Source organism: Gopherus flavomarginatus, chromosome 8, assembly GCF_025201925.1.
Source record: "Gopherus flavomarginatus isolate rGopFla2 chromosome 8, rGopFla2.mat.asm, whole genome shotgun sequence".
Lineage (NCBI taxonomy): Eukaryota > Metazoa > Chordata > Testudines > Testudinidae > Gopherus > Gopherus flavomarginatus.
In genome coordinates, this window is record NC_066624.1 from 43,450,525 (window position 1) to 43,469,145 (window position 18,621).

Consider the following 18,621-nt stretch of genomic DNA (forward strand, 5'->3'; position numbering starts at 1 on the left):
TCAAAAATCAGATGCGGCTCCCTCTTGTACTTTGTTGACTGGGAGGGCTATGGTCCAGAAGAATAATCATGGAAGCCTGTGTCCCAAGTCTATGTACCTGATCTCATAGCAGCCCATCCAAACAAACATAGGCTAGCAGGGGGGCACCTCCTGGGGAATGGTGTAATATAAGTTCCTGCAGGTCTAGAACCCAGGTCAGAAGAACTGCTAGGCAGCTAGTATCACCAGGCTGCTATTACTAGCTTGTGCTCCACTGTTTATGATCTGCTGTGGACACTAACCAGGGGCAGTCCCACTTCAAGGGATCTGACAGGTAGCAGCCTCCTGGCTGGCTCCCCTCCCTATATAAACTCCAAGAGTATTCCAGGGAGTGTCTGGGCAACTGTGTGGTTATCCTGTAGCAGCCATGACTATGCCTGCTCTTGAACTCCTGGCTTTGACCTTGGCTTGATTAGTACTTTGCCTCCTGACCCCAGACCCTGAAACCTGATTTGGACCTTGGTGTCGACCCTGATTATGAACTCCTCTGCTACTCCCAGAATCAGGTTTGCCCCAGGTCTGACCTTTGGCCCCAACTGCCCTTGTTGGGCTCCTGACACCTGGGGTGAACAATCACAAAGCAAGGCAGGCATGTCACATCACTGTCCTTTTGTGTTGCATGGTTAGTGATGGCTGGGCTCAAGGGGTAAGAAACCACTGGGCCAAAGACTGCATGGGCTTGTGAGTGGCTCAGGAGAGCACCATGTACAGTTCCTTGTGCCCACCTGTGAACACTTGGGAAATCTGCTTGGACAATCCATGAAACTTGGATGAGACTATGAATTCTCTGTATGTATCTTTACTACACTGCAACCTCCATTTCAAATGTGCAGCCCCTTTGCCTTCTGCATTGTTTGTGTGCCTTTCTGTTGGACTGGAATCCAGAGGTGGGTGGCAAAGGGTTAGTGGTGGAAGGATGTTAGCTTAAGTGTCTGACCACTGGAAGGTAATCACTCCAGACAAAAGGTCCCTTCTGGTCCCTTCCCAGAGGACCTTGCTTAGCAGAGGTGAGGTTGCCTAGCAATGGAGTCACTTGGGATGACTCCAGTCATGTGTTGAGACTCCCAGGGACTCACCTGATTGAGGGATTGGATGGCCATTGTAGCATCCGCTATCCACTGAATTATCTCCTTTAGTGCCAGTCTCCTTACGGGTTCTTCTGGATCCTGCCTCCCTCTCCGCAAAGGGTAATTTCCTTATTTTCTTCCCATATGGATTTATGTGGCAGTACCTCCACCCCACTTGCTACTTCCTGGCAGCAACATCAGGGCAGCTGGGGAAGAAAATTCTGACTGCAGGATAACCCCCATTTAACATGCTGGTTAGTTGGAGACTCCCAAGAAATAACCAACACACACAATATATTCAACACAGTCATTATATTAAACAGGAGAAAAATATAACCGGGTAAAACACTACTCTCAGGAGCCCACACCGATAATACTTGTGAAGTTCCCCAGTCACATGACCTGATATAGCAAATGTACCATTAGAGTCCCGCTGGTACATTCACTTTGTAGGGGCCCTTTGTGGCCTGTAGCCATGAATCTTCTCTGTGTAAGCGGGGGAATGGTCGCACTGTTTGGGGGAACTCTTCTGGCTTATACATTACCCTGGTGAAATGGGTTAGTGAAAGAATCTGAGTCCTTGCTCCCACTTCCTTTACCCAGAGGCCTGCCTGACCTTGGGGGCTCCTCTTCCACTCTCCTGTGTGGCAGAGTCCTCGTAACCCCAACAAGCCTGAGCTAGGGTGTCCTCACTCTGGGGTGCTCTCTCCGCACTGGACACTTCCCTGACCATTAACTGTATCATTACATACAGTTAAAAGCAAATACAATTTATTAAACAGCAATCAATTAAAAAAATAAGGAAGAAATAGGAAAGGTTAAAGGAAAACACATCACCCCACTTTGCAGCATGGGAACATCGCAACCAGCATCTTTGGAATGTAAGGGAAGTTCAGTCTGTTCCTCACACATTCCAGGCCCCTTCTCAGGCCCTGGCTGTGCTGCAGGGATGCTGAAGGTTGGGCACTAGCTCTGGTGGTGGCCACAAGGCTTCAGGCTCCAGGTGGCAGGACCCTTCTTCCCAGCATCAGCCTCCCCTCTTGGGGTTACGATCCCCCTCCAAGTCTGGTCTGCCAGGCATCTTGGCTGGGGCATCTCCCTGCGCTGGGCCTGTGCCACTCTGCCCCAGCTCCAGCTCCACTCTGCCTCAGCATGGCTGCTGTTCTGCCCCCAGCTCCCTGGGCTGTTTCTCTGGCCCCTCTGGCTCTGGTTGCTACAGGACAGGTCTGCTCTGTGGGCTGCTTCTGTGACTCTGCTCCCAGCACTGATCTGTTCCCTGGGCTGCTTCTCTGACTCTCTGTGGCTGGCACAGCTCTGCTCCCCAGCTCAGCTTGGAGGCCCTGCCCTCTCCTTAGCTCGGCCCCACTCTATCTGACCCAGGCAATTCCAGTTCCCACAGAGGATGGGACTCCCCCACCCCAACCTCCTGACTCCCTCATTGGCCTGCCTGCCCTGTCAATCAGGCTGACCCGGAGCACTGGCCTCTCCCCATTGTTCTTGGGGACTGTCAGTCTCAGGGTCCTGATTTCCCATCAACCCTGCCCCTTCCTTTTGGTACTGGCAGCTAGCCAACCAAAACACCCCCACTGAGTTTTAGTAAGGGGCCAACAGTCCCCTTACATGTACAGCAGTTAGCGACATGGCTGACTGGGTTCAGTACAGCACAATAGACTCACGTGGGATAAGATGGTCAGTCCCTCCACAGGTTTAATAGGCAGCAGGTAACAAAATCCCCAAACCCTCACCCCTGGCTTGAGGACAAAGTTTGAGGTGCGGGGGTCTCCCAAACAGTCTATCTAACTGAAGGATGGTGACTCACAACTCAGCGAATGATTCTCAGGTTCAGAGATGGCTTTGGGCTCCTCAGTCACTGCAGAAGGGCTGATCTCTGTTGGCAGGAGTCAGGCTCCTTTTGGTGTCAGGATTTACCCACACCACAAAGCGGTGCAGGGCTCAGGGTGCAGGTTACAAAACTCTACTAAAATCTTAGTGTTAGTCTCCCACCCCAGCGCTCAGACACACTCACAGCCAGAGCGGAGCTCGCCATGTGGTGACTGATCTCACCTAGGGAGCTGCAGGGCTAACCCAGCAGGGCTGGGCAAGGGAAGTTTTCCCAACAAAGCTCTACAAACTGTGAGTTGCCTTGAAGAGGGAGAGGCCCAAGCTGAGGGATGTTGTTGCCGGGCCCTACAGGCCAGTTCTCAGGGGGACCCTGGAAACAAGCCTGAGCCTCACCAGCCAGGGCTGGCCCACAGCATTTTGGCACCTGAGACGGGGAGCTCAAATGACACTCTCATGTCCCCTCATTTAGGCCAAAACTTTGAAAGGTCTCAATTCTGCCTTCTTCCTATTCTACTCCTCTCATGGTACTGCCCTGCTACTTACCCCAGTAAAGGAGAACTAACAACTTTAAATGCCTTGTTCAAAAATTTTAAGTAACGCTTAAATTTCAAACGCCTGAACAGCAAATGTAACTTTTCTTGTCTGCATAGTAAACACTGGCATTTTTATCTGTTTGACTAATCAAAGAGGTGCTTTCCGTGGGTTCTTAGTTGCAAAGATTTGAACTGCTTCCTGAGGGTCCACAGTCTGGGCCAGCTTATGCTCTATTGAGATGGTTGCAAGGGCGACCAGCGTCTCCTGTGTCATTGTGGAGCGTAGATGTGGTTTTATTAACTTCAGCTTGGAGAAGCAGGGTTCTCCACTGGCAACTGTTACCGGAAGTGTTAGAAGTATGTGCAGAGCAACAAACACATTTGGAAAGAGGGTGGTCATCTTATTTGTGCACATATATTCCAGAACAGCCTTTGGAGATGATCCTGCTGAAATGTATCTTGAAAGGGCTTTCAGTTCATCACCTAAATCACTTGCATCAATATCGCACATGTCATCATGTATCAACACTGTCTCTAGTGCCCTGCATTGCTGGTGTAGGTCTTCTTCAGGTATAGTGAGGAGTTTTGGAATATCATACAACATCCCAAATATACTGCTGTGTTCCTTGAGCTGCATGAAATGTTCTTCAACTGACTGTATTGCACAATCTAGCACCTGGTTAAAGAATTCAACCTTGAATTGTTGTTTGGGGTCTCTTATAGGATTATCCCGTGCCTCATAATCAAAATGTCTTCTTCTTCAGTGACTCTTGTATTCTTGAATGGGTGGGACAATAGCTTCAGTGTGAAGTTCCTCTGCCAACTTCTGTGCACTGTTCAGAATGTTTTGAAATCCCTCATCAGACTGGTAAGACTGTAGGAATGACTTTGCTTTGTCCAGTTGTTCCATTGCTCCAGATATATCAAGGTCAACACCTTGGAGTCTCTTGCTTATAACATTTGTTTCAAACAGTGTGTCGTGCCACAACACCAAGCCACACAGAAATTTGAAGTTATGTATGTTTCTGGTGATTCCATTTCCCTCTGCCACTGTTCTTCCACAAATGTCATAGCATTATCCTCCATAATGGCAACTATGGCATCATCTATCTTCCCAATCTGGTGTTTGATAGGCTTTATCACCTCCACTCAACTTTCCCATCGTGTGGCACTCAGTGGTTTCAGTGTCAGAGAGGATGTTCCCAGATGTTGCTTCAAAATTTGCCATTCATGACTTGATGCAGAGAAAAATACATGGATGTTTTGAATTACATTAAAAAAATCAGCAGCCTCACTAGACCACCAAGTTAAATGAATGAGAACTACATGGGACAAAAAAAGCTAGAAGGTTTAACTCTCGGATCCTGTAGCAGGGTGGACCCCTGCTCCTGCCCAGAAGGGGTTAAAACCAGCCCTGAAGGGGGAAAGTAGCTGGGGAAAGCAGCCTTTAGGCTACTTTGATTGGGGAAGTGACTGCAGCTGGGGCTACGTCCCAAACGGAGCAACAGGGCCTTATAGGAGGGCCAGGGAAGCCAGAAGAAAACAGCCTCTCTCTGACTGGAGAGGGAGACAGGCCTGGCCGCTTGGGAACTCACCCAGGGGACCTAGAGGAAGGCAGGGCTGGGGAAAGCCCTTAGGAGCAGGGAAGCCCTAGGCCAGCAACTCCTCAGGCTGTAGGGCCTAGTTCTAGGCCTCCTAGGTACTGGGCTTGCAGAGGGGCAGCCGGAGGGTGGGTAAAGGCAGCCAGTCCAAACCCCATTGCCTATGATGAGTGGCTGATACTGCAGTCTGACCCAGTGAACGGGGGCTAGATGGAGACTGGGCAGTAGCCATCTACTGAGGCAAAGTGGGAATAGAGGGTGGGGGTTCCCCGGGAAGGGGAAACCCTCAGAGAAAGGGGGGACTGATTGGGGGCAGCACTCCATGTAAAAGGGCACCGGGTCCGGGGAGCGATACGGGGCCAGACGACAGGTGGATCACCGGCCTGCAGAGGGCACTCCGGGCTGGAAATCAAGCTAATTCCCCAAAGACACCAGCAGCGGGCATCGCGGGGGTGAGTCCGCTCGATTACATGTGGTGGAGAATGCGGGCATAGCGGTCCGTCCCTGATACAGGGTACTAGGGCAAGGACTAAGGACTACTGCCTGGACTGAAGGGATCCAGAGGATGATAGATCCAGGGTACACGGGGGTCGTCTACCAGAGGCCCCCGAGATAGTCCCTGGTTGTGCCCCGGTGTCAGGGCCCCAGAGAACGGGGGCTGATCACCTGCAGGGGGTCTGGGAGGCCCAACAGGACATGTGGGAGGTGCAGGAAGCCCTCCGGGAACAAGTGGGCCAGCTGGTACAGGAACAGCGGGCCCTGGGCAACATCCTCAGGACGGAGTTCCGGAGGCGTGGTGGAGACTGATGGGAGAGGCGGAGAGCCAGGACCAGGAGGCCTGCGGCTGAGCACCGGACATGCTCTACCTGTTTAAGACAGGGACATATAAAGAGGGACTGTCCCTACTGGGTTGGGAGCAGGCTACCTCACCCAGAGAAGGGGCAGTGGCAGGTCCCTCGGGCAGTCTGACGGGTGCGGGAACCCAGGCACCTGCCAGTGTGTTGGACGTGTAGGCAGACGGGCCACTTCTAGAGGGACTGTCCAGGCCCAGGGAACATGGTGTAGGGCAACCCAGGGAGGGCTAGGCCCACAAAAAGTCAGAGAAGGCCTAAGGCCGCGAGGAGGCAGGGAGCCTGCTGGGGCTGCCAGAAGCCGGGCCACATTAAGAGACACTGCCCCCTCAGGAGAGGGGAAGGTTGGCCGAGGGAGGTGCCAGGAGGCCCAGAAGGGGCTATGCTGGATCTAGAGAGGGTGACACAGGCTGAGGTGGAGATCGCGGGGATCCCACAGGAGGCTGGGACCCAGACCATCACCCCGCCTGTCATGGAGAGAGAGACCCAGATGGAGTGGGCCCAGCAAGAGACTGAAGCCCAGGCGAGACATGTCCAGGGAACAAAATGGACCCAGGTGGTTGTGGGACAGACCACCAAGGGGACCCAGACCCTGAAGGAAGAGGGCCTGGGGGACTCAAATCTACGGGCACGGCTTGAGGCAGCAGAGCAGGCCCTCCGTGAGTCTGAAGCGAGAGCGGTGGACCTCGCTAAGGAGTATGTGGCCGTCGTAGATGAGGAGGTCCGCTTGCGGAAACGATTGGAGGAATCAGAAAGGAAGCGAGTGGCACTGGAGGCACATGGGTGACTGGTCCAGGAGAAGAAGCCCCCCTATCCCCAGGGGTGGGGGTTTTGAGGTGGGAGGTGTGTAGCAGGGTGGACCCCTGCTCCTGCCCAGAAGGGGTTAAAAACAGCCCTGAAAGGGGGAAGTAGCTGGGGAAAGCAGCCTTTAGGCTACTTTGATTGGGGAAGTGGCTGCAGCTGAGGCCACACCCCAAACGGAGCAACAGGGCCTTATAGGAGGGCCAGGGAAGCCAGAAGAAAACAGCCTCTCTCTGACTGGAGAGAGAGACAGGCCTGGCTGCTTGGGAACTCACCCAGGGGACCTAGAGGAAGGCAGGGCTGGGGAAAGCCCTTAGGAACAGGGAAGCCCTAGGCCAGCAACTCCTCAGGCTGTAGGGCCTAGTTCTAGGCCTCCTAGGTACTGGGCTTGCAGAGGGGCAGCCGGAGGGTGGGTAAAGGCAGCCAGTCCAAACCCCGTTGCCTATGATGAGTGGCTGATACTGCAGTCTGACCCAGTGAACGGGGGCTAGATGGAGACTGGGCAGTAGCCATCTACTGAGGCAAAGTGGGGATAGAGGGCGGGGGTTCCCCGGGAAGGGGAATCCCTCGGAGAAAGGGGTGACTGCTTGGGGTCAGCACTCCATGTAAAAGGGCACCGGGTCCGGGGAGGGACACGAGGCCAGACGACAGGTGGATCACCGGCCTGCAGAGGGCACTCCGGGCTGGAAACCAAGCTAATTCCCCGAAGACACCAGCAGGGGGAGTCGCGGGGGTGAGTCCGCTCGATTACAGATCCGTGTCTGCACTCCTCTGTTCTTTCCTCTCATGTTGGCACCATTATCGTAGCCCTGACCTCTCGTCAGCTATCGCAATTCCCATATCTTCCAGCTTTTTAAGAAGCACATTTGTCATACCAGCTCCTGTAGTATCATCAATGTCAATAAATTCTAGAAAATGCTCTCTGACAGCCACCATTGCTTGGACATTTTCACTGGGTTCTGTTGTTGTTACAAAATGCACCATTAAAGTCATTTGTTCAGTATGGCTGATGTCAGGTGTGCAGTTCAGAATAACAGAGTAATATTTTGCTGACTTCAGATCTGCCACAATCTTGTGTTTGACTTTTGTTGCCAGTAACTGTATGATCTCATTTTGAATTGTTTTTCCAAGGTAGTGGTGTGTGTACATTTCTTGGGTGGTGACTCTTCTTAGATGCTCCTGGAGTATAGCATCAAACTCAACCATCAGCTCCACAATTTTAAGGAAGTTTCCATTGTTTGGTACACACAGCTGATCTGAAGTGCCACGCAGTGCTAGGTTTTGAGTAGTAAGCATTCTCACAGTGCCAATGAGCCTTTTCAGAACATTTTGCCAGTAAAGAGAATCTGATGCAATCTTCTCTTGATGCTGATCATCTATGGTGGCCTTTAATCTTAGTCTCATCTCAGGCTCTTTCCACCTATGGAATGCTCTCTGGTGATTTGCTGCCTTCTCAAGGCATGTCAGATTTCTAGCCAGATTTTTCCAGTTCTTTGTTCCTGTAGAACCCAATGTGGCTGGAACATTAGACTGGAAGAGTTTGCCACAAAAACAGTATGCAGCATTCTGGGGTTTTGAGTACATAAGCCATGGCCTCTCCACTTTGTCACCATTGGGGATTTCACACCAGTAATGTGTTGGATGAAAACTTCTATTTTCATTGTCTTTGGGGAACATGAAGTTTTTCACTTGCTGTGGCCCATGCAGTACAAGGAAGTCCCTCAGGCTACTGCTCAAGTGGGTCCACAGTCCTGGATCATCTAGACTTAAGGAACTAACCTCAGCAGCAGCTGTTTCTTGCACTTCCACCACACTCTTCTCTGATCTACACTATTCTTCAGGAATGTGCATGGTTACATCCATTTGAGATGGAGATATGGATACTGCAGTAGCTGCCAGGTCATCTGTACTCTGACTAACTGGAAGATCAGGCATCTCCTCACCACTCACATCCTCACTAGGGACAGAAGGTTCACCGTGAGCATTTGTGTCTATGTATCTCGGGAGAGCTCCTATTTGCTTAGATAGAAAAGCTTCCTTTGCTTTCTTTCTTTTTGTGAATGCTGCCCGAGAGGGGCATTTTCTTCTTTCACTCATGACTGCTGTTCTGTGCCAGCTATAGTGGCTCTCAACACTCAGTTGAAGGGGACAAATAAGCAGGCTGGTAGCAGGGCCTGTGTGAGGGAAGATATCAGCGTCTTAAGGGCCTAACTGGCTCCTACTACTTCAGTTGACTGCCTGTTCTCCTCAGGTGGGTTCAGGGAAGCAGCAGAAATCAGGAAGCTCCCTGAGAAGTTGGTGTTAATCAGTCCAGGCTCCTGGGGGTGCTAGAGAGGTACATAAGAGGCTCCTCCTCCTCTCTCTCCTTGCAGCTCCTGCTGCTTTCTGTTATTCTCTCTCACCTTTTCTCCTGCGTGCCTGCAGGGCCGGTGCAACCATTTAGGCGAACAAGGTGGTTGCCTAGGTCGCCGAGATTTGGGGGCGCCAAAAAGGCCCCCCCAATTTTTTTTTAAATGGTTGACCGGCAGCTGCTGCTGGGACGAAGAGGGAGTATGAGCTGCCGGCAGCAGCCGGCAGCACAGGGTGTCCCCCGGGTCAGGACGCCGCCGCCGCTGCAGCCCGCAGCCCAGGGAAACCCCGGGCTGCCAGCTGCCGCGGAGGCGCACTGACCCTGGGTCAGCGTGCACCGCCGCGGCAGCCGGCAGCCCAGGGGGTCCCCTGGGTCAGGGTGCCGCCGAGGCAGCCAGCAGCCCAGGGGGTCCCCCCAGTCAGGGCGCCATTGCCGGCAGCCCAGGGCTTCCTCTGGGTCAGCGCGCCAGCAGGGCCGCCCAGAGAGGAGGGCAAGGGGTGCAATTTGCCCCAGGCCCCGCAGGGGCCCCCACGAGAGTTTTTCGAGGCCCCTGGAGTGGGGTCCTTCACTCGCTCCAGGAGCCCCGGAAAACTCTCGCGGGGCCCGGCCCCTGGAGCTTCTTCTGCTCCAGGTCCTCGCTGATGGGGGGGTCCTTCTGCTCCAGGGCAGAAGGACCCCCCACTGGTGAATTACCGCCAAAGCGGGACCCGCTGCCGACATGCAGCCCGGTCTTTGGCGGTAATTCGGTGGTGGAGGGCCCTTCCACTCTGGGACCAGTAGCTGAAGTGCTCCAGAGACCCATGGTGGGGGCCCTCCGCCACAGAATTACCGCTGAAGACCCGGCTGCACTTCGGCAGCTGGTCCCTCTTCGGTGGCAATTTGGGGGTGGGGGGGCCCCGCGGTGGGTATCTGGGGTACTTCGGCGGCAGGTCCCGGAGCGGAAGGGCCCCCCCGCCGCCGAATTACCGCCAAAGCAGGGGCCTCCCGCCGCTGAAGACCCCAGGCCCCCGGAATCCTCTGGGCTGCCCTGGCGCGCCACTGGCAACCCAGGGAGGTCCCCTGGGTCAGCACGCTGCTGCCGGCAGCCGCCAGCCCAGGGGTTCCACTGCACAGTCCTGCTTGGAGAGGATGCGGAGCAGAGGGGAGCTGGGGTGAGGAGTGTCATGGAGTGTGGGGGAGTCCGGCCCTGCACCCCTCTTCCTGGGACCCACAGTGACTCTTAGCCAGCCAGTAAAACAGAAGGTTTATTGGACAACAGGAACACAGGTTACAGCAGAGCTTGCAGGCACAGTCAGGACCCCTCCACCGAGTCCTTCTGGGCTTTCAGGGTGCTTGGATCCTAGCTAGGATACCCTGAATTCCGCCCACACAGCCCCAAGCCCAAACTCAAACTGCTTCCCTCCTGCCACTCCCTTCTTTTGTTCCCCTTCCCGGGCAAAGGTGTTGACCTTTCCCCTCCCTTACCTAGCTCAGGTTACAGGCCCTGGCATCGTCCATCCCCTAAAGTCCTCCCCTGCTCTCCCACTCCCCACACAGACAGTCCCTACTGCATCACAAGGAGGTACCGCAGGGCTCCTCAGGCCATGGGGTGAGGAGCTGCCACGGGGACGGGCGGCACACTTCAGGATGGGGGGGGGGGGCAAGGTGGAAGATTCGCCTAGGGCTCGAAACTTCCTTGCACCGGCCCTGCCTGCCTGTTATGTCTCTTGTGCCCTTCTTCCTCCAGCACAGCACTCCACCATCTCTGTGCATCTAGAGCAGAAAGAATACCCCTGCTTCCCCCTCCCCTAGTCTGGCTCCTGAGGCTGCCGCCTCAGTTCGCCTCATGGTAAGGCCAGCCCTGTCACCAGCCTCCCTAGCCAGCCCTGCCCTTTCCCTGGCTGGCTCCAGCTCCTCTAGACTGACTTCTCTCCTCTCCAGAGCAGGCATCTCACTCCCTATTGGTCAGGCTAGCTCTTCTTCTCAGGCTTTCCCTTGTCAGTCATTAGACCTGGTCAGTCATTAGACCCTCCTTTCTCTCAGGCACTGCCCCTCCCTGAAACGGGCGCCCTACAATCCTCCCCATGCCAAGGGGACCCGGTCACTCTGAACAGAGTCTGTCCTAGAATCATAGAAGATTAGGGTTGGAAGAGACCACAGGCCCTTAAAAACCTCTAAGGATGGAGATTCCATCACCTCCCTAGGTAACCCATTCCAGTGCTTCACCACCCTTCTAGTGAAATAATGTTTCCTAATATCCAACCTAGACCTCCCCCACTGCAACTTGAGACCATTACTCCTTGTTCTGTCATCTGCCACCATTGAGAACAGCCTAGATCCATCCTCTTTGGAACCCCTCTTAGGTAGTTGAAGGATGCTATCAAATCCCCCCTCACTCTTCTCTTCTGCAGACTAAATAAGCCCAGTTCCCTCCATCTCTCCTCATAAGTCATGTGCTCCAGCCCCCTAATAATTTTCATTGCCCTTCTCTGGACTCTCTCCAATTTGTCTACATCCCTTCTGTAGTGTGGGGCTCAAAACTGGATGCAATACTCCAGATGTGGCCTCACCAGTGCCAAATAGAGGGGAATAATCACTTCCCTCAATCTGCAGGCAGTGCTCCTACTAATGCAGTCCAATATGCCATTAGCCTTCTTGTCAACAAGGGCACACTGCTGACTCATATCCAGGTTCTCATCCACTGTAATTCTGTAATTCCCCAGGTCCTTTTCTGCAGAACTGCCACTTAGCGAGTTGGCCCCCAGTCTGTAGCAGCGCGTGGGATTCTTCCTTCCTAAGTGCAGGACTCTGCACTTGTTCTTGTTGAGCCTCATCAGATTTCTTTTGGCCCAATCTTCTAATTTGTTTTGGTCACTCTGGACCATACCCCTACCCTGCAGTGTATCTACCTCTTCCTCCCCATCCCCCCCGGGCTGCCAAGAAGACTTTGAGTCTGCCCTTGTCCCCTTCATCCCCGGGACAGCGCCCCTCCCTGAGTTACACCCACACAAAGCCCCAGGGACTAGGTGGGTTCTTGGGAGTTACACTAGGAAGGGCAGAACCTGATCTCTTTGCTCTGTTTGACCGTTTCCCCCAGTTTAAGATGTGACACTCCTGCAGGAGCCAAATGAGGTAGGCTAACTCTTGGACCACTGACCACAACCAGGTGCTGATCAGTATGTGGCTGGGGTAAACTGTTCTCCAGGACTTTGCCTGGGGTCACAGGACCATTCGCGTCTACTGGGAAATGTCATGGAAGCTGGAGGAGGCAAGCTTGGAGTAGACTCCAGCCCAATGCTGGAAATGCATCAAACACTTGCGGTCCTGCAGAGGAAAGCCAAAGACTCAAACAGTTGCTCCAGGAGGGCTCTTTGTACATGCTCATTCTGTGATGAGCTGGACTGGGTGCTGCCAAGTGCTCCCAGCACAGAGCCTGGAGTGGCTCATGTCCCCCTCCTCAACCCGACTGGCCTGATTGTCCAGTGGGGGGCTGATGAAGACCAAGGTGAGGAGGCAGCAGGGACCATGGAGGATGCCCCAGAAGACTCCAAGAATGAGAAGCATGGAATTCTGCACCTCTGCTTAAAGTAGTGGTTGCAGAAGCCTCCTTGGTAAAGCCGAGGACATTGAGCCGCAGCAGGAACTGGAACTCCAGGCTGGTAAATTACAATGAACCCCCACCCTACCTGTCAATCTCACTCCTCCAGTGCTAACATCCTTGGTTTTCAGCCCAGCCCCTACTCCACTTCAGCCCTTAAATGGCTCATGAGCAAGGCATGGCTATAAATGAATGATTTTTATTAATTTCTGATGAGCCACTATTATGCATCTGGCAGAGGCTCTAAAACAGATCACCATGCAACCTCCGTGCCTCTGTCTGCATTTATTGTCTGACTGGCAGTGATGGTCCCATGGCCACACAGACTGGAGGAAGGGAGGGGACGGGTTTGGAAAGGCATCAGCTGAGGACGGCACAGTTGAAAAAAAGTTTTTTTTATAGTTTTGTCTGAAGTTAGTAACAGCTGTCTCTTGCCTGTTGGAAGATTATACAATTCAGTGATTCTTTCTCCCTCCACCCCAGCAATCTTACCAAGAGGAGAGGAGAGATGGCGGGGGAAGAGGAATCTAGGTCCAGGAGAGGGAAAGGGGAACGGAAAGGGAGAATACTTCCGTTGTCTGAGGAAAAGTTAGTCACACCTGTCCTTTTTCCCTTGGAAGATTACAAAATTGTTACCGTCCCTGTCCCTGCTGTCCGGCCTCTCCCCCACATTGAACCATGTTGCACAAGCTGGGGCAAGTGGGAGTTGGAAAAGGATCTGGTCTAGCAGTTGGATAAACACAGTGTAATGTTATGACATTGTTTTGGGGGTTACCTGAGGTGTGTCTGGGATGAATTAGTACCAGCTTTTTACAGCAAGAGAGACCTGCTATTCCCCCACAGGGGAAACTCTCCCCTGCCACCAGCTGCTGGTCATAGAGGCACTCAGTTCCAAGCCCCAATGGTTTTCCTTTGCAGGCTAGCAATGTACACACCACACTTGGTTACACTCCAAGTGCCCAGTCCTCTGTCTTCTGGACACCTGCAGTGTCCACTGAGCTGCTGCGTCAATTCACTGGCTTTCCCTCAGTCCAGCTCTCTCCATAGCATGCCACTTAGGCCCTGTCTACACTGGCAAGTTTCTGCGCAGTAAAGCAGCTTTCCACGCTGTAACTCCCGAGGTGTACACACTGCCAAACCACTTAGTGCACAGAAACTACACAGTTGCAGCGCTGTAAAAAACCACCCAAACAAAAGGCATACAGCTTTCTGCACCGGGGCTACAGCACTGCAGTGCCAGCGTAGGCACCGTGGTCGATTACAGTGCTGCGATTGGCCTCTGGGAGGTGCCCCACAATGCCTGTTCTTGCCTCTCTGGTCATCAATTTGAACTCTACTGCCCTTTCCTCAAGTGACCAACCATCATCCCCACCCCATAAATTCCTTTAGAATTTTGAAAGTCCCCTTCCTGTTTGCTCGGTGATGCGTGCAGTGGTCTTGGTGCATCTTTCCAGGTGGCCATGCCTGCTCCATGAACCAGGCGATCCCCTGCTTGGAGCAATGAGGAGCTGCTGAACCTCATCAGCATTTGGGGAGAGGAGGCTGTCCAGTCCCAGTTGCGCTCCAGCTGTAAGAATTATGATACCTGTGGACAGATTTCACGATGCATGACAGAAAGGGTCCATGACTGAGACACACTGCAGTGCAGGGTCAAAGTGAAGGAGCTGCGGAATGCCTACCACAAGGCGTGGGAGGCAAACTGCTGCTCTAGTGCTGTGCCCACGAGCTGATGGTTCTACAACGAGATGGACGTGATACTCAGTGGCGACCCCACCTCCACTGCAAAGACCGCTGTGGATACTTTGGTGGCTCACGTGCCAGTTGAGAGTGGACTGAGCCAGGAGGAAGAAATCTTGGGCGAGGATGTGGAGGGGGACCCAGGGGCAGAGGATGACTCAGAGGTCAGAGATGCACGCAGCCAGGAGCTCTTTTCTACCGTAGAGGAGGCTAGCCAGTCACAGCCGTCAGATGTTGGTGAAACACAAACAGGAAAGGAGGCTCCTGGTAAATGGATTTGATTGTGAGAATTGCTGAAGCAAGTTGTTGCGGGCAGGAGGGTTGCAGGAAGCAGGCTTGTCTCCCACCGCATGCCTACTCTGAGTGGTGGAACAGACTGTTGATTGACTCCCTCACTTCACAGGAATCTGCCTCAGATCCACAGGTTCTTTGGCAGAGCTGCTTTGTTTCTTGTCCCATTAACAGTAACTTTCCCATGCCACTGTACCATAATGGAAGTGAGCAGGAAGGGGGGAACCATTGCTGCACACAAGCAAGCCTCATAGGGGCCAGGGCGGAAGCCACAGTCTTGGAGAAGACCCTCCCTTGATTCGCTGCTCACCCTCAGCAGTGAGATATCTTCCATAATGATCACATCCTGTGGAAAGTATGGGGACAGGAATGGTTATCAGTCTGGCTCTCCCCAAGATCCACATACCCAGTGTACAGCAGCATCCAGGAAGAGTGATTTACCCTGCCCCTGTGGCTACTCACCATTCTGGGGGTCTTGTGGCTCATGTGGGGTCAGTCAGTTAGTGACAGGTGTGTGAGTACTGGCTGTGTTTTAAATCACTGAATCAGTTTTCTCTGTGTTGCAAACAATACTGCTTCTGTAAAGTGCTACATTTAAACTTCACAGAGATGACCCTGGGAGCCCAGCCTCCCTCTTTGTTATCGGCAGGACAGCGAGAAGAAGGACCGAAAGGAGAATGCAGCATGCCAGAATGAAGCCACAGAGTGGCTCTTAAATGTTATGGAGTGCCAAGCAGACTTTCTCCTCCGGTTGTTGTTTTTTAATAAAAGAATTGTGTTGGTTTGAATGCAATCTTTAGTCTATTAACTGAAAGCAAACAGATCCCTGAAAAGCAACAGACAACTGTTAATCCTTCATATTGCACTGTCTGCACCAATCACCTCCTAGCATTACAAGAACTGCACTCCTGAGCACAGCAACAAATATTAGTGGGTTTCAGCTTCAAATTGCTGCCTCAAGGCATCCCTGATCCTTATGGCCCCGCACTGCACCCCTCAAATAGCCGTGGTCTCTGGCTGTTCAAACTCAGCCTCTAGGGACTGAGCCTCTGCGGTCCAGCCCTGAGTGAAGCTTTCACCCTTCCCTTCACAAATATTATGGAGTGTATAGCACACGGCTATAAGCATAGGAATATTGTCATTGGCCAGGTCCAGCTTCCCACTGAGGCAGCGCCAGCAGGCCTTTAAATGGCCAAAAGCACACTCGAGTCATTCTGCACTTGTTTCAGCCTGTTGTTGAACTGCTCCTTGCTGCTGTCAAGTTGCCCCATGTACGGCTTCATAAGTCATGGCATTAAGGTGTAGGCAAGATCTCCCAGGATCACAATGGGCATTTCGACTTCTCCTATGGTTATCTTCTGTTTCATGGAAAAAGTCCCTGCTTGCAGCTTCCTTAACAGGACAGTGTTCTGAAAGATGCGTGCATCATGCACCTTTCCAGACTAGCCTGTGTTAATGTCTGTGAAACACCCACAGTGATCCACAAGCACTGGGGAACCATTGAGAAATACCCCTTGCAATGAATGTATTTCATGCCTAGGTGGTCTAGTGCCAGAATTGGAATATGCATGCCATATATTGCCCCTCTGCAGTTAGGGAAGCACATTGCCCAGAGTCACGGTCTTTCAGAGCAGGATGAGATTAATGGCCCTGCAGATTTCCGTCAACACAAGTCCAACGGTCAACATTCCCACTCCGAACTGGTTAGTGACCGATTGGTAGCAGTCTGGAGTAAACAGCTTCCAGAGTGCAATTGCCACGTGCTTCTCCAACAGCAGGGCAGCTCTCATTCTCGTGTCCTTGCACCACAGGGCTGGGGTGAGCTCATCACACAGTCCCATGAATGTGTCTTTCCTCATCCGAAAGTTCTGCAGCCACTGCTCGTCATCCCAGATGTGCATCACGATGTGATCCCACCACAAAGTGCTTGTTTCCTGAGCCCAAAAACAGCGCTCCACTGTGGTCAGCACCTCTGTGAATGCCACAAGCAATCTCATGTCGTAGCTAGTACGAGTGGCAAGATCAATGTTGCACTCCTCTTATCTTTGTAGTTTAAGAAATAACTCCACTGCCACTTGTGATGTCTTAGGTCAGAGCGAGCAGCGTACTGGTCAACAGTTTGGGATCCATTCCTGCAGCCCAAAGAGACAGGGCGTGCAGTACACAAACCGTTGAAAGATGGCACCAAATGTGGACAGAAGCACAGGGATTTCTGGGATGCGAAACAATGGATCAAGGGGCATTGGGACAGGACCCAGGATGCCCCACGACTCCCTCTATTTTCCCACAACTCTTAGTGACAGAAGAGGAAGAAATGCTCTGTGGGATAGCTCCCCAGAGTGCAACACTCCAAATACTGCTGCAAGTGCCACAAGTGTGAACACGCCATTACACAGGCAGCTGACAGCGTGAACACATAACAGCGGTTTTCCTTCTGTGCTCTCTAAGTGTATGTCTACACTACGAAATTACTCCGATTTTACAGAAGTTGATTTTGGGGAACAGATTGCATAAAGTCGAGTGCATACATCCACACTAAGCACGTTAATTCGGCAGTGTGTGTCCGTAGTGCCATGGCAAGTGTCGACATTCCAAGTGGTGCACTGTGATAGCTATCCCACAGTTCCCACAGTCCCCGCTGTTACTCGAAATTGGGCCAGCTAGTAAGCTTAGAGAGGACTAATGACCCACCAGAGCTTGGCAGAAAGCAGAATGTTTATTATACGGATAGCTAAGGTCAAAAGAAGAGGGCGGGGGAAGTCACATTCACACTCACATACTCACGCTCCCAGGACAGGCACGGCACTGGAGATGTCAGGATCCTTTAAGTTAAGTGTCCCACAGCACAGCAATGGATGGTGTGATGAAGGTATGTCTTTCCAAGGCATGATGAAATGCAACGCAGTGAACCACAGGCCAGGCAGTCCAGGCAAAGGGCCTTGACGGGAGGTACAAGCTTGTGAGTGCACTGCTGAGCACATGGCCCCTTCCCCTTTTAAGGACCTGCTCCTCATGGCCTGTGACTAGAGATGACTTGGCTGCATCTAGTTGGTCACACTCCACCTCATGCAGTGTCCGTGCATTGGGTGTGTGAACGCTGCCTAATTAGAGTATGTCTACATCTACAATTTTGCAGCGCTGGTTGTTACAGCTGTATTAGTACAGCTGTATAGGGCCAGCGCTGCAGAGTGGCCACACTTACAGCAACCAGCGCTGCAAGTGGTGTTAGATGTGGCCACACTGCAGCGCTGTTGGGCGGCTTCAAGGGGGGTTCGGGGAACGCGAGAGCAAACCGGGGAAGGAGACCAGCTTGCTCGGGGGTTCGGGGAACGCGAGAGCAAACCGCAGGGAAGGAGACCTGCTTGCACGGGGGGTTCGGGGAACGCGAGACCAAACCAGGGAAGGAGACCAGCTTCCTCGCGGTTTGCTCTCGCGTTCCCCGGACCCCCCTGCAAACCGCAGGGAAAGAGACCTGCTTGAAGGAGAGGCTTCCTCAGGTATGCTGGGATACCTGCTTATTCCACGGAGGTCAAGAAAAGCACTGGTAAGTGTCTACACTTGATTACCAGCGCTGGATCACCAGCGCTGGATCCTCTACACCCGAGACTAAACGGGAGTACGGCCAGCGCTGCAAACAGGGAGTTGCAGCGCTGGTGATGCCCTGCAGATGTGTACACCTCCTAAGTTGCAGCGCTGTAACCCCCTCACCAGCGCTGCAACTTTGTGATGTAGACAAGCCCCCAGACACCTTGTCTACCTGGGAGCTCTTCTGATCTTCCAGCTGTTCAACCAGCCCATTCATCCCACAAGCATTCCAGGAGGGAGGGGTGAGGAAAAGCCACTTCACAGATATTCAAAGAGGGAGGTGGGGGGAGTGTAACAGACCTTTTGAGCATACAGGTTATACGTACCGTACAGACCACTGCTGCTCT